This window comes from Suricata suricatta, chromosome 5 (assembly GCF_006229205.1).
Source record: "Suricata suricatta isolate VVHF042 chromosome 5, meerkat_22Aug2017_6uvM2_HiC, whole genome shotgun sequence".
Lineage (NCBI taxonomy): Eukaryota > Metazoa > Chordata > Mammalia > Carnivora > Herpestidae > Suricata > Suricata suricatta.
Genome location: NC_043704.1, coordinates 69,183,899 through 69,200,081, shown reverse-complemented (window position 1 = coordinate 69,200,081; position 16,183 = coordinate 69,183,899). Strand labels below are relative to the sequence as shown.

The 16,183-nt window shown below is 43.3% G+C and overlaps 1 protein-coding gene and 2 long non-coding RNA genes across 3 annotated transcripts in view; 1 reads left to right on the top strand and 2 right to left on the bottom strand.

Moving 5' to 3' along the window:
• The window catches only part of KALRN (kalirin RhoGEF kinase), a 609,954-nt gene that overhangs the window by 548,171 nt on the left and 45,600 nt on the right, over positions 1–16,183 (bottom strand). The gene's annotated exons all lie outside the window — the stretch shown is intronic.
• LOC115291825 overlaps positions 1–16,183 on the bottom strand; it is a 65,156-nt gene that overhangs the window by 6,212 nt on the left and 42,761 nt on the right. The window lies entirely within an intron of this gene.
• On the top strand, positions 938–15,000 carry LOC115291824. Its single transcript, XR_003908688.1, has 2 exons — positions 938–1,031; positions 14,484–15,000. It is a non-coding gene; the product is annotated as an uncharacterized LOC115291824 (long non-coding RNA).

Below are 16,183 nucleotides of genomic sequence, written 5' to 3'. Positions count from 1 at the left end.
GGCCACCTACACAATGAGGCTGCACCCCTAGTGACTAGGAGTCCTACTCACAAAAATGAAACCCAAGGGGACTCTAGGTTCTGGGACAACTCTGACCTCTAAGCCTAAAAATTACCCAGCAGCCATGTGCACATCCATCACAGCTTTTATTTCAGCCAAGGCCAAACCAGCAATGCCTTCTCACTATCCTAATAGAAATGTTAGCTTCCCAGGCCTCCTGGTCTTCACTGGGCAGCTGATGGGTGCAGTCCTCCCTCAATCCTTCTTTCCTGAGAAATTTAGGCCTCTGAGATGAGACAGGCCAAAGATTCTGACAGAACTCAGACTGAGGAGGAAGCTGGGGGGAGGGTGGGGATAAGAACTAGCAGGATGAAGAGAAAGTGAGCACAGACACAACCTCCCCACCCCCTCGCCCCTGCATCAGCACTACCACTGCACCATGATTCCTTCTCAAAGAGCAGTAATGGGACTGAGCAGACAGATTGCCCAAAAGCCACCTCTCAGGCTCCGATAGTATTATTTTGTTATTACCTTAAATGGACAAGACTCCAGCCTGTAGTTAACACAAGAATGCAAGCCCCTCCTCTCTCCAGACAGCAGTGCACTGACCCCAGAGGCTCCCCTTTCCTTCTTGAACAATAAAATCCATCATTCAGGTGTAGCCAGTACTTTTTAGCTCAGAGAGTACTTTCATATCCATCATCTTTGGGTCTCTGAACAGCCCCACAAGGTCTGTAGGATATGGATCATTTTCCCTAGTCTACAGATGAGAAAATCCACGTTCCAAGAGGTTAAATAACTTTGCTTACAGTCAAATGCCTAGTAGGTAGCTGGGCTGAGAAAGAGATATGTACCATCTATGTCCTCACAAAGAGAGTTTCTAGGGCTCTGGAATGTTTCCTAAGGAACTGTGACATCTTTTCCAGAGCGATGGAAGCCCTCACATTAGGACAAAGACTGGGGAAATGTGGCTGCTTCCCAACAGGATAACCCTCCAGGACACTGCTGACACACCATGGGCACAGGCTGAGGTAAGCCAGCCTCATTAATGGCCTTTCACCCTTTTCTTTAGTTCCTGACTGTGGCTGCCAAGGGAGGGCATCTCCTAACGAGAATGCCAAAGGGGGCTTTCTAAACACAACTTGGGAGAAATAGGAAATGGGGGGTGGGAGGTGGGAGAGGGGCACACATGGCTCTCCCACCATGCAGGAGACCAAGACAGATACGGGCTGCGGGAAGACAGTTCCAGTGACTATGTGGAACAGTGTGAACAAGAGTATTCCATGTCCCACTTGGGCTAGAAGAAAGCAGTTGGCCCTGTTCCCCTCCCTCTAGTGATCAAGGGCAATTCCACACAGACTGGTTTTCAAAAAGAGAAAAAGAATAAATCCATGAAAGAACAATATGGGTGTAAGCACCTCCCCCACACAACTGTGAACCTAGAAACATAAGCATTACCTGTTGGGTCAGGCCCAGGATAAACCCATTTAGCCAGGAATTTTACTAAAACCAACTCTAACCTATCAAGCTGGGCTCCTTAGAGCTCCCTGGCCCACCACTGCTCATTTCTCCAAACCCTACAGAGCCTCATAAGCCTTAGTGTAAATGCAGCCCCTCCAGAAGTTGAATAAAATGTTCTAAGAAACTCTGAGAGTTGCCATCTAGCTGCAGTGCAATTAGAAAGCACAGGGTATTGGCTGGGACCGAGCTTTATTAAGCTTTGTCATTGTTATTTTGTTTTCAACAAAGCTCCCTCAGTGGCTCCTTCTTTCCCCAAGATCAAAGCAAGCATGGCCATTCCCATTGCCATGGTCCCTCCAGCCCACCTACCTGGCTACCGGGATATTCTCCAGGGACAAGTACCATCTCTAGGCCAGCAATAGCCTGTCCATTCCAGAGGGCTGATGCCCATCTGGAGGATCACTGGTTGCTCGATGTCACATCACAGACATGTTGCCTTCTCTTCACTGTTCCTTCTTCTTAACTTGGAACTGTTCTTTCTCCCTCTCTCCACCCGCCCCAACATGAAAACACTGTGTTCCTGATCAGATAAAGCCAGCACAGTGTATGGAGCAGAAGGCAAACAGCACAGAGGGAGGAGAGAACCAATCATGTCCCAAATCTTTCCCACTCATTTCCTGGGACAATGACCACCAATCCCACAGCAGCACTGACCAGCTCTTGGACACATGGGGCTATCAGACAAGTGGAGGCCACAAAGGAGGCCATATGGTAGCATACCAAAATGGAGACAATCTGCTGACAAGGTGTTCTTCCCCCCCGCTTGCCCCGCTCCACCACCCCCCAGGAAGTGAGCTCCATCAGGCTGCCATTTTGCCCTGCAAGCTGTGCTTCAGTTGCAACATGAATCAAACACTCCAGCAGACATCATCCCCAGCCACCTCCCACACCACTTCTGTCCCCCTGGCGGTTAGCACCCAAGTGCTGAAGTGAGCCTGTGGCAGCACATTCTCAGCAACACCATCCATGGGATGGGAAGGACCCCCACCAATCTCTCCTGTGAGAGCCTGATGTCCCCAGGTGAACAGGCTCCTGAGGTCTGCACCTGAAGACCGCACCTATGACAAGTATCACCTATCACACTGAAATTCAAGTCCACCTTCCCAAGAGGCCTTTTCCAGCTAACCCCATTCATTCTCTACCTCAGACGTTCTCAAAGTTTAATGGGCAGCAGAATCACCTTAGAGGGTTTGTTATCCAGGCAGATAACTAGGCGTCACTCCCAGAGGCCTGCATATTTAACAAGCTCCCCAGATGATTCTGTCCCCAGCTCTCCTCTCTTACACACAGCACTGACTTCATTTAACTCTTTGGGGTTGAATTCTAGAGTGTTCCCATCTCCCATATACTCTAAGAGTCTAGTAGGCAGGGAGATTCTAAGTCCCGAAGCAGACTAGAGTCCCCTGGATGGTAAAGGGAGGTCCTACCTCCCAAGGCCCATTAGAGGAAACCAAACAGAGGAGTTGAGAAGCTGCCAGCCAGAAAGCTGAGAAATCATCAGCCTCATCTCTCCACAGGCTCCAGAAAGCATTCATTCTGCCTTGGCTCAACTGCACATCTGTACAATAACTTTAAATGTCACCTCAAATATCAGGCCAGGCAGTAGGAGTGAAAGGCAGAAGCTAATTACCCTGCCTTGCCCTGGCTTCTGTGTCACTTTCATCCTTGCTCACCTCCAACCTCTGCTGAGATCTTTAACTACCCCTTGGCTGGGAGCCCCAGCTCATGAAGACTGTACAGCCCTTCACCACACCAGGTTCTAAACCAAACTATTTAAGGGAGGAAACGCAATCCCTCCCTTATCCCACTCTAAGTATTTATACTCCCCTATGCCTACCAGTCAATAGGACCCCATGTTGCCCTGAGTATCCAACCACAGCACACCACCCCCAAAATCCCCTGCCCCAAGCCCCAAAAGCCAGATCCATCCCCTCTTTCTCTGCGTCTTCAAAGCTTACCCATCCTGGGCATGTGAAAAGTATCATGATAATCTCATCCTCTGTAAGATCTTCATGATGAGATCTTTACATTTGGGGAATATTTACATTTTGGCAGAAGATATTCCTTCATAGTAAGGGGGGGAAAGGCAGCTCATAGATACAAAGAACAGACTGGTGTTTGCCAGAAAGTAGGGAGAGAACAAATGGGTGAAGCTAATCAAAAGGTACAAATTGCTAGTAATAAAATAAATAAGCCATGGGGAGCTAATGTACAGCACAGTGACTATAGTTAATAATACTGTATTGCATATTTGAAAGTTGTTAAGAGTGGATCTTAAAAGTTCTTATAACAAGAAAAAAAGGTAACTGAGTGGTGAATGATGGTAACTAGACTTATCATGGTGATCATTTTGCAATATATCCAAATATTGAATCACTATGTTATATACCTGAAACTAATATAATGTTATATGCCAATTGTATCTTAATTTTAAAAAAGGAAAGGGAGAAAAATAGCATGGTGCATTTCTACCATCACAAGAGATGCTAAATTAACATTTTACTTTAAAGATTTTTGCATATGTACATATTCTGATGACAAAGAGCCTAATTTGTACAAATTATGATCTGGGATGACAAGTAAATTTATTCCATTGTTAAAGATTTTTTTAATGTTTATTTATTTGAGAAAGACAGAGAGAGAAAGGGTAGGGGAGAGAGAAAGGAAGAAAGGATCTGAAGTGGGCTCTGTGCTGACAGCCCGATGCAGGGCCAGAACTCACAAACCATGAGATTATGTCCTGAGCTGAAGACAGTCTATCAACCTACTAAGTCAAGTTTATTCCATTGTAAAGGGAAAAAAAGGTAGGGCATGGAAGTCCAGACTTTAGATAAGCAGAGATGGGGATGGATACTGGAGGCAAGGAGGAGGATCCATCACAATCTTCCCTAAGTCTCATAGAAATTTGCCTAGTGGGCCATCCTAATGAAGGCGACTGACTGGAGCTGGTGCCTCCACTGTTCTCCCTAACTCACTCCCGTGACTTCACATTTCCTATTCAGAACATGACTACCTGGTAGGTTGCCTTCTCTACAGCACCTACACTATAAAGTAGTTCTCCCTGAAAACACAAAAGAAAAGCTAATAAATAGTTGGAAAGAACACCTCAGAACCCAACCCAAGAAGCCTCAGTAATCAATCCAGAGCATTCTTTATTATCTCCTGTTTCCCACAGCCAGTAGGGTGGTGCCTCCATCTTACCTCCACAAAGAGCAGTTTCTTCACCCCAAGAGAGGTGGTATGGCTCAAGACTGACGCCACCTCAAGCTTGGGGTCCTTTCATCCTGATGAGATTTCTATTAACCATTCCTCTCATCTCTTAATTCTCACAGTTAATCAGCACAGAATCAGGAAGACCTAAGTTGTCAGTCACCACAGTTGAAACCTCACACCTCACCCAGCCCATGGGGAGCCCTACTGTGGAGAATTGTCACCCTCTGTCTCCTCTTTTCATCCCATGCCTTCACCATCTCCTATAAGAACTTTTCCAGATAGTCTCCCTCCCCTCAATCCCCCAGTAAAATTAGGCTAAACAGGCACTATAATATAATGACCAGGATTGATAATAATGAATGTGAAGTTAAACAGGATCAAAAAGAGCCCCTTGTCCCATTAAAGAAACACTAAATTTTGGTTAGCATGTATCTAGAACTATACATTTTTTTTCTATATTCCAATGGGCTTTTTTATTTTAGGGAAAATTTATAATCTGTGAGTGTTCTAAAGGGTAACCCACTATCACATCAGAATATCTGACTTCACTTGAATACCCTTACCCCACCCCAACCACCCCCAAACACACGTACCCCAGGGTTGGATAACTAGAGTGGCTATACACTAGCCAATTTGAATTCTCTCTTCCTTGGCTTTTATTTTCAAAAAGAAAAGAATCAGTTGCCATGATTGCTTTGCTTTTTAGCAAATGAATTCTGCTTATGGTTCTAAAAAAATAACTAATTCCCATAAATCTATAAATAATCTCTTTCTAATCTGCTTATACTGCTAATTTGAAGCCTTCTAGGTGTTGGGAAAAGGTCTGAGCTTTGGAATGAGACCAACTGCGTTCAAATCCCAAATTTCAAATCCCTTTTTCTAGATAAGTAATTTGACACAAGTCACTTGATACATCTAAGTTTCTTCACCTTTTGGATGAAGATAAGATTGATTTTATAAAATTGGAAAGGCTTAATGAGGAAAAAACAAAGTAATATATGGTAGGTGCTTAATAACGTTAGTACATTCTCTACAATAGAAGAAAGCTCATAGCAGGTTGAAATCCTCACTGTATGCAACCTAAGTGTACAGATAAACCAGTAAAGAACAGTGTCAGTTTTTACACTGAGGACAACGCTAAGCCAAATGTCCTTTATGAAGCCCTGAATTAGGGACAAGTCACAACACCAAATCCCCCAACCTCTCTACCTGCCAGGCAGGGGCAGAATCCTATCTTACGTGCCCAACTGCCCTGATTTATCTGGCTTTTCCCCTCTGCTCTAAGACAGGTTAGAAAGTTCCAAGAAAGGGGCGCCTGGGTGCCTCAGTCGGTTGGGCATCTAACTTCAGCTTATATCATGATCTCGTGGTTCATAAGTTCAAGCCCTACACTGGGCTCTGTGCTGACAGCTCAGAGCCTGGAGCCTGCTTCGGATTCTGTGTCTCTCTCCCTCTCTCTCTGACTCTTCCCTGCTCTCTCTCCTTCTCAAAAATAAATAGTTAAAAAAAATTTTTTAAAGAAAGATTCAATTATGAAAAATCCTTTGACTATGCCTGTACAAACCATGTGAATGACACTCAGCACTGAGCAGGTGGGAAACTTTATGGAGCTCCCTGCTGGAGTTTCCAGGTCCTCCAATGGTGTGGCTGCCCTAAAAGCCCATCGGTCTGGCCTTACAGCATAGACACAGGAAAGCCTACTTAAAGATACCCATGAAGAAGAACAAACTATAAAACTTCAAGAAGAAAAGTTCTTAGGGCACCTGAATGGCTCAGTAAGTTGAGTGTCCGACTTTAGCTGTGTCATGGTCTCACAGTTTTGAGTTCGAGCCTCTTATCGGGCTCACTGCTGTCAGCATGGAGACAATTTCGGATTCTCTGTCCCCCTCTCTCCCTGTCCCCCCACACTCACAAGCTCTCTTACAAAGAATAAATCTTAAAAATAGAAGAAGAAAAGTTTTTATAGCCTTAGGGTGGGAAGGTTTACCTAAGCAAGACACAAAACTCAATACATTGGCTTATATAGGCATTTAAAAAAATATCTGTATGGATATACAACTCACCTAAGGAAAATAAGGGATGGACAATACCAGTGAAAGGAATACTTTTCACTATATATCTTTTCACAACCTTTTGAATTCTGACCTTTGGACTATCTCATCTAACTTTTTAAAAGACCTCTTAAGATGATGGAGTCAAAAATAAATAAAACTGTTCTTGGAGTCCAGCTGCCACATGGTGAGAAGCACAAGCCACATGGAAAGGCCACATAAGTATCTCTTAAGATGCAAAGAGCTTCTAAAAAACGTTAAGAAAAAGTTAAACAACTCAGTATAAAAATGGGTCAAGAATATGAACAGGCAATTCACAGAGAAGGAAAAACAAATGACTGATAAAAAAAAAAAACAGGTGCTAATGTTTACTAACAATTGGAGAAATGCAAATTAAAGCAAGAACATCATGTCATATTTGACCTATCATGCTGGACCTAGAGAGAGAGAGAGAGAGAGAGAGAGAGAGAGAGAGAGGGAGAGGGGAGAGGAGAGCAAATTGATATAATGTTTCAGAATTCAGTGTGACAGTACCTATCAACACTTCTAAAGTAGAAAGCCTCCAAGCTCACAATCTTATTTCTAAGACTCTCACCTACTGCTGCACTTAGACACACAATGTAATGTGTTCTGTAATAGCCAAAAACAGGAAGTAATCTAAATGTCCATCAATAAGGGACTAGTTAAATTATAATACATTTACAATTCAATATTTTATACTTTGAAACCATTAAAAAGGACCAGCAGTTTTATTTGTAATGAAAGAATGCCCATGATATATCATTGGGTAGGAGAATACAATTTGCAAAATAATTTGAAATAATTCATATTATCCTATTCTTGTGTGAACATAGATATGATTGTATAAATACGCATACACACCAGGAGAATGGATTTCAACACACCGATCTCTTGTAGGATATAACCAAACCATTAACAGCAGCTGTCCCTGGGGAATGGAGAAGGATGGCTAGAGAGCTGTATTTTACAAAATTTTATGTTGTTATAACTTTTTTAACATCAGCATTCGTACCTTTGGTAATATTGAAGGCATATAATTAACCAGGCTGACTAAAAGAACAGCTCAGGCCTTTTCTGGAAAATCAGTGTTCCTTAGGGGTCAGGACAGCCAGTTCCTCCTACACTCCTCACGCACAGGATCTGGAATGTGAGACAGTCTCCAGAGAACCCACTGCTCATAAGAACCAACTCACTGGACTTACGTACCTGTCCACTGGCTAGCAGATGCCATTCGTCCCCCACTTGCTCCTAGCTCACCACAAGTCTGGATGGTGACTTCGTGAACTTCCCCAGCATTCAATAAAACCCAACTCTTCTCAGCCCATTCACTTAGTGGCCACTTAGACAGCTGGTGAGATTTTGGTCAGAGATGGCAACTATGTCTCATGTCAAGTTCTAGTTCGAACCAAGGGGCAGTGATTGTCCAGAGCTTCTGTGTTAAATAAAATTACTGTTTTTTTCCTTTGCATTAATAAGTATCTTCGAGATAAAGTAAACAAGAAAAATCTGAGGCCATACACAGGATTGGTGAGGAAAGAGTGCCATCAATTAGTGACGTCTGCCAGGACAAACATGCCTGCCATCCCTGCTCTCATACAGTGGGCTCTGACTTGCAATCCCTGATACTTGCAAATCTGCCATCTCTATATAGACTTTAGTTGTAGGGAGCTGGGGATGGGGAGGTGGCGGAGGGTAAAGAGGGATGAGAGCTGAATGTGACTGCGCCATTAAGTGCCATGTCTATCAGAAGAAGGGTGAAGGTGTGGCGAGTCTGAGGAAGGGGAAGGAGCCCCCAGCAACAGGTGGAGGTGTGGCCGCAAACAGCTGCAGATGGAAGGCTCTGAACATCTGGGGACAATGCAGGCCTGAGGAAAGCCCTGAGTCTGGGTTCCATCTGTCAGGTCTTATGGAGTTCCTTAATCCAAGGACTCAGGAACTGTGCCCACATGAGAACTGGCCTCTCCCCATTTTGAAATGACCAAGTGTCCTATTAACTGGGCATTCACTCATCTTTCCTATCCCTGCAAGCAAAACTAGGAAGAAAAAAAAAAACTCAAACCAAAAAAATCTCAAAACTTCACATGTTGTAACTAAAAACATTCAATAAACAAAGCCAGTCCTTGGGCTCCCTTAGGGAGTAATTGTCTAAGAATGCTTCTTTTCTTTCAGCTGGTGAGAGAGAGAAAGAGACGTGCTAAGACTGTGCAGAGCTCATCTTGAAAGCATTAATTTTTCCAAACACCAATGTGCAGTTCGAGTGCTATTCCTGAGCGAGTGGCAGCAGGCAGCGAGGGGGTTGCTGAGGATGCCTGTCCATGCAGGGTCTGCCTGTGAGGCCTCAGGGGAGGTGGCTATGGTGAAACCATGGGGGAAGATGCAAGTTTTAGAAGCAGGGGCCCAGGCAACATGACTTGCCTCCAGGAGGGGCTGCACAAGGCCTGTGGCGCTGACAACTTGGGGTGGATTACCCATCTCTGAACTTGGAAGAGGAAATGCAGAGCTTTTCAGGACCATCCTCTAGAGGCTGAGCTGGCAATTAACCAAATATCCTTCTTCCTCCCCCACTCCTCACAACCTAGAACCCCGAAAATCACAAACTGGCCTAACCCCAGAATACAGGTTGTCCACTTCCAAGGAAGAGGTCTTTAACCCTCTCCCCTTTCTTCTCATTTATGGATAAAAATGGAGAATGCAGTTTTCTCATCCATGGTGAAACTGCTCCTTGCTGCCCATGTCTGTCCTCTCCAGGTAGTTGAGGCCACTCTCCTCTGCAGTCTGTCCACAGAGGACAAGACAATACAACCATCCACTGAGGCAAGGGCAAGTCTCATCACCTGCCTGATGAAAGCAGGTTCAATAATTAGGATACCCCAGAAGCCCTGTCAGCATTAATAAGTATCTTAAGTATCTAGACATTCTTAACTAGACATTCTGCAAGCAGATTACCACCATCACGACCTATGCACATTCGAACTCTACGCTGCCCACACATTGACTACTGCTTTATCATCACCAAGACATCATATGCCAATTCTACCACTTCCTAGTTGTATAAAATTGATCAAGTTACTTAACCTAAATGATGAAAATAATAGTTTTTAAATAAGAAATGTAAAGGGCTTAGAAAAGTACCAGGCACGCAACAATTATTATAGATGTGATTATGTCTATGATTATGTGCCTGCCCTTTACTCTCCATGCTCTCTCTCCCCTTTGGAACATTGCATATATTCTTCTCATGTTTTGGGACATTGTTTCCCATTCTGTCTTCATCTGGCTTTCTGTGCTAATTCTCCCTGTCTGTAGGAAGTCCTCCTTGATATGGGCTGGGTGTCCCTGCATATGCACCCATCATATCCTATACATCCTCAGTATTCTATTCTATTCTATTCCAATTGTTTATATGTCTACCTCACCAACTAGTTGTGCCTGGCACAGAGAAGACACACAACAAATATGTGTTCAGTAAATGGATAAATGAATGAGACACAGTGAAAAGCAGCTTTCATTCATTGAACAAGTATTTACTAGGTGCCAACTATGTGCATTACCATGGACTATGCTTAGAAATACATGGACTGAACACCCACGCTGCTCTCCAAAAACTCACAGTCTGAGGGGCAGTTTCTGCCTTCTAGAAGTAACTCAAGAAAAAAGATGGGGTGGGTGTAGCCCAGGCCAAGAATGAAAGGGTGGCTCTTGGAGGGGAACAAAAGTTTCCCTAAAGTGGGTCTACTTAACTGAACCAAGCAACAAAAGCCTTGAACCTAAGAGTCTGTTTATCATCCCTACATGTGAAGAATAAATGTAGCTTTGCATGACCTATGAAAATCAAAAGGTAGACCCTTCTTTATAAGGACGGTTTATTTATCTGAGTATCAATCTAACTCAGAGAAACACTGGTCAATCATCACATCCATGCTGCCTGCAAACTACCATCACTAGACTGTAAACTCCTATGGACAGAGGTCTTAGTTTATTTTATTATCATGTATTTTTATAGCCCCTCCCATTCCCCCTGTCTGCCACAGGCACCAAGGACCTCGCATGGTGCCTTGCCCAGGGTAAAGGAACACTGCAAGATACAAACAGGGAACAGTGTACTCATTTTATATCATTTCTCACCATATTTTTTGTGTTTTATTTATCAGCTTAAGGGAAAAGAAAAAGGAAACATCAGGAGTTAAAGGAATATTTTTTGTTCCTTCTACTTTTCTCTAGTGAAGCAGAACAGGCACTGCCACCACCCCACCCACAAAATAAAGCCTGATCTGGGATTAGATGGGAGATCTACTTGGCTATAACTTTTCCAGAAGCCTTTGATAGTTCAAGCCCACTAAAGCAAAAAAAAAAAAAAAAAAGGAAACAGAATTTCTACTTATGGTAAGAAAAAGCTGAAGCAACTTTTCCCTTCGAGATTACATCATAGATACTTGGGGTTATGTTTTCCATCCTGGGTGTCCTAAAACTGAGGCAATATGAGATCTTTTCCTCAATGAAAAATCCAAAGCCGCCTGCCTTCAGAAGGACAACGGTGTTCCCGATCCCCAGCCCTGGGAGCAAGGAACTCCAGAGCTCCGTCACCCAATGCAGCTGTAGCCGTGTGACGGCACACCTGTCCTGGAGGAAGTTTGGAGACTCATGCTACCTCTGTCTTCCTTCATCCACGCCAGGACTCTGGTCCTACCACCACTACCATTTTGAGGGTTATCTGTGGCATGTCATGTAACGAATTCCAAGCCAGATGAAAGTGAGTTGGAAATTTGTCTACCCCATTATTTCCATCCTTCTCATGGATAATGCAGAGTAAGTTAGTAAGGCCTGTGACTCAGAGAATGGCCTTTTACCATGAGCACCAGTGGAAGAAAACATGTGCGGATGGCTGTGTATCAGTTGGTGCACGTACACATGGGGTGTGCCCATGTGAATACACCTCGATATATTGTGTTGCGGTAGACAAATGAGCCTGAATAACATTGGGAATACAACCCTAGGCACTGAGCTTATCACTACGGCACTTGTGTCTCTGCCACCAGATACAGTCTCCCTACGAGACCAACTGGTTTGGAAACATGTAGGTAAGAAGGGCAATCTGGAGACAGATGCACTCCTACATGGAACTACATAAAAACACTGCTCATTAAAGTGTTACTGAGACCTATTCTAAATGACACTTGCCTTGGAGCAACGTGTGCCATCCTTACTCTCCTCCATGACAAGCCCCTAGAATGAGTAGTCAGGGCAATGTCACACAGGTGTGTCTGGATATCTGCTAACCCTGTGACAAATGTCTTGTAGACAAGATAATGAAAAATGAACAGGATAAGAGTATCATTGGTGGCTTGCTACAGATAAACTACAGAGCCCAAAGAGTGTTTACTAGGGGAATACATTGAGTGCCGGGGGGGATGCTGGTCTCTGGTGATGCCACAAAGCTCTTCCTTTGACTGCTGTGTTTAACTTTTTAAAAAAAATTATTCCCCAAGATGACAAGATTAAATATATGCTTATGATATGGGAAGATGATACAAACTAGTATATGGACTTAATACTATAAGAGATGACAAAAATCAACGTTTATCTCAGCAGATTCGAATACTAGGTCAAAATTAACAAGAGCACATTTTATGTCTGAGAAATTTTTAAATAGAAATGTGCATATCCTTCACCTAGAAATCCCAGTCCTCTGGATCTACCCTAGAGAAACACGTGTGTGTGCGCATGCATGTTCAAGAACATTCACTGCTGCGTTGTTAATAATGATAAAAAATAAACAAAAGTAAAAAACAGAAACAATAGAAGAATCACTAAGACAATTATAAAATATCCACAATGAGAAATACTATGCAGAAGATGCTCAAGACATGTCACTGTGTGAAAAAGTTGCAGAATGATATAAAAAGCATGATATGTTAACCACAGATACACAATACATATACAGAAATTTATAAATTATAGATATGTAAATGCATATAGAAAGGTCTAGAAGGGTCCCTAAAAACTGATACCAGGATCTACCTCTAGGGAGTAATTAAGTGGTTACAGAGTCAAAAAGGGTACCTGCAGCATCTGAAATTCAGAATGTATTGTATTAAATTGTGTAATTTGGCTCTCTTTTTATTTTTTTAAAGTTTATTTATTTATGGGGGGGGCGGGTAGAGAGAGAAGGAAAGAGAGAATCCTAAGCAGGCTCCATACTGTCAGCATAGAGCCCGATGTGGGGCCAGGTCTCACTAATGGTGAGATCATGACCTGAGCCGAAATCAAGAGTCGGATGCTTAACCAACTGAGCCACCCATGTGTCCCTAGTTTTCTTTTTAAAGTAAAGTATTGCTTTTAGCTTTTAAAAAATGTACAAAAATATGGGGAAGGGCACAAATTCTTGGGTTTTCCATTACAACCTAATAGGGGTCAGCACTGTGAAAGACTGCAAAAAGCTATTTCATACTACACAGAGTGCATTCAAAGCTTGGTGCCCAGACAGCCTATAAGTACCAGGGATCACTAAGCTGGTCACGTCTGCAGCACTGGGTTGGAGCCAATCCTGACAACACAATTAGGCAGGGACACTGGCAAAGTTAAACGTAACCAGAAGAAAGAAATGCCTATGCAGAGTCTGAAAAAGCATGACATAAGAATAATAAATGAATAAGGCACCTGGGTGGCTCAGTGGGTTGAGCATCCAACTTCAGCTCAGATCATGATCTCACGGTCCATGGGTTCGAGCCCCGCATCAGGTTCTGTGCTGACAGCTCAGAGCCTGGAACCTGCTTGGGATCCTGCGTCTCCCATTCTCTCTGCCCCTCCCCCGCTCACTCTGTCTCTGTCTCTCAAAATAAAATAATAAAGGCATAAATAAAAAGAACAATGAATGAAGAAACCACAACTGTTTACCTCAAGATTATGGGGAGATAGACAGGTTCCTTCAAATATGTGGAGGGTTATTATGCAGACGATGCAGTAAACATTTATTTGGGTTTTTTTTTTTAGAGGTAAATACTAGGACAAATAAACACAAGTTATTATTCCTATTAAAAATAAATTGAAAAAAGAAACATTCAAACTACTAAGAATGAATGACATGAATGACAATAGTCTGTCAGGCATGATCGTGAGCTCCCTGTCATTAGAAGCATTCAAGTAAGAGGTTCTATAAGAAGAGATACTGGATTACATTAGAAGCAAAACAATGTAAACTTTAACATATCTAACAACTCCAATATTCTATGATTCCATATTTTGGCAACAGAATCAATTTTCAATCAATATGTATCCCCATCAACTCCAAATCCCACAGGTGGTGTACTTTGCCACCAGGTGGCAGTAGATGCCTTGGCCTCGGGATCCTTCCTACATACTAGATGTGGTGAAAATTTTAAATTTGCAGTTTTCCAATATTTTTTAAATTAAATAATAATAAAAGAGCAGATGCAAGCATTAAGCCCATAAGCATCCCCTCTCAATGCAACATGTAAGTAGAATTCATAATTTGATGATTCCATCACAATGATTCTTAATCACTTACTTTCCTCTTATGCTTCTCTTTTGTACAGGGTCTAAAAGAAATCCTTAACTTCTGTGGCCTCCTCTCTCTGGTGTCAAGTTTCTTGACTTGTACACAGTTCCAGATCCCTGTGTCTTCTCTTAATGCAAAAATCCCCTCTGCTTCCTCCGCAGCTGCAGACCATGTCTGCTACTACTGTCTTTCTTCCCAGCCCAAGGAGAAGGACCAACAGGAGAATCAGAGAAACACCCAGCCATTTCCTGCTTCTCTTTTCTGCTCCTGTAGCCACACAGCTGAAGCCACAAAATGAGCAAGCAATAAACAAACAAGAAATAGGCCAAGTAGCTGAATCTCCACCCTGACAGCGTGAAGGTATATGATTATCTTTTCCCAATTTGAAGAGAATAATCTCCCACCCAGCTCTTAGAGAAAAGAGAAACTCCTTCTGTAGCCACAGCTGTAGACTTGAGTGTTGCCTAAAATTTGAATACAATCAACAACCTTTGTCCTAGCCCCTAGCAACCCAAAACTCTGTTAACACTGCCTTGGTTACAAATCACTTCAGAAACCCTGGTTTTCAGGGAGTATTTTGGTAAGAGCTTGTGACTGAATGCCAATGATACAAGATTATTTTTTAACTTAGATTTAAAGCAAGTTCATCACAATAAACCATATGCTTGAGTCAAGGTCCTACTCTTCTTTCTGGTCTCACTTCTTTTTCCAGGAAGACTTCAGAAGCCTAAGACTATGTTGTTGCTCCTGATATGTGCCCTAACAGTACCCTACACCCCGTTACAGCCCTGCACCTGCCTTGTCACAGCCTTGCAGCTGCCCTACCAGAGCCCTGCACCTTCCCTATCATAGGCAAGTACCTATTCTACCATAACCCTGCACCTAGCCTATCATACCCTTGCACCTACTCTGCCATAGCCCTGAATCTGCCCTACCACAGCTCCATACCTGCCTTGTCTCAGCCCTGTACCCACACTACCACAATCCTGCATCTGCCCTACCACACAGCCCTGTGCCTGCTCTGACACAGCACTATACCTCTCCTACCACAGCCCTGCACCTACCTTGTCACAGCCCTGCACCTGCCTTGTCACAGCCATGTACCTGTCCCATCATAGCCCTGTATCTGCCCTTTCACAGCCCTATATCTGCCCCATCACAGCCTTGTACCTGCCCTACCATAGCCTGGCACCTGCCCCGTCACAGCCCTGCACCTGCTCTACCACCATCCTTACCACATGCACTTCAATGGCTTCTGTACAAACCCATTTCCCATGTAGGAGTAGGATCCATGAAGACCTAGACTGTATTTGTTTCTTCTATACCTGAATCCCCTAAACACAGTAGGACTTAATAAATATTCATGAGACTATCATAAACATACACATTATCAATTAACTAATTAATGTGAAGCCCAAGTCCAGGCAGCTGTTCCACTGAGGATAATATCTATCCCTTCTACAAACATTTCCTGAGTGTCCCTTGTGCTGGTATGATACAGGATGCCTTGAACCCAGGCCCAGCCATCAACATGCACTGGAGGAAGGAAGCAAAAATACATAAATACCTACTGTGCAAAGTAGGCACAGCAACACCAAAAAGGAAGGTTATTAGGGAATGGAAAACCAGTGGCCAAGGCACAGGGATCACCAAGAAGTTCCAAGTAGCTTGAACTAAGGCTATGGGACACGTAATACTGGGGCCAGAGTCTGAAGGTTCTTCAATAATACCTTTAATTAAATGGTATGTTCCAGGCTAAGTGCTTTACATCATGATTTCATTTATTTTTTGAAATAATTCTACGTAAGGCACTCCTACTACAGAGAAGGAAATAGGCTCAGAGAAGTCAAGAAAACTGCCC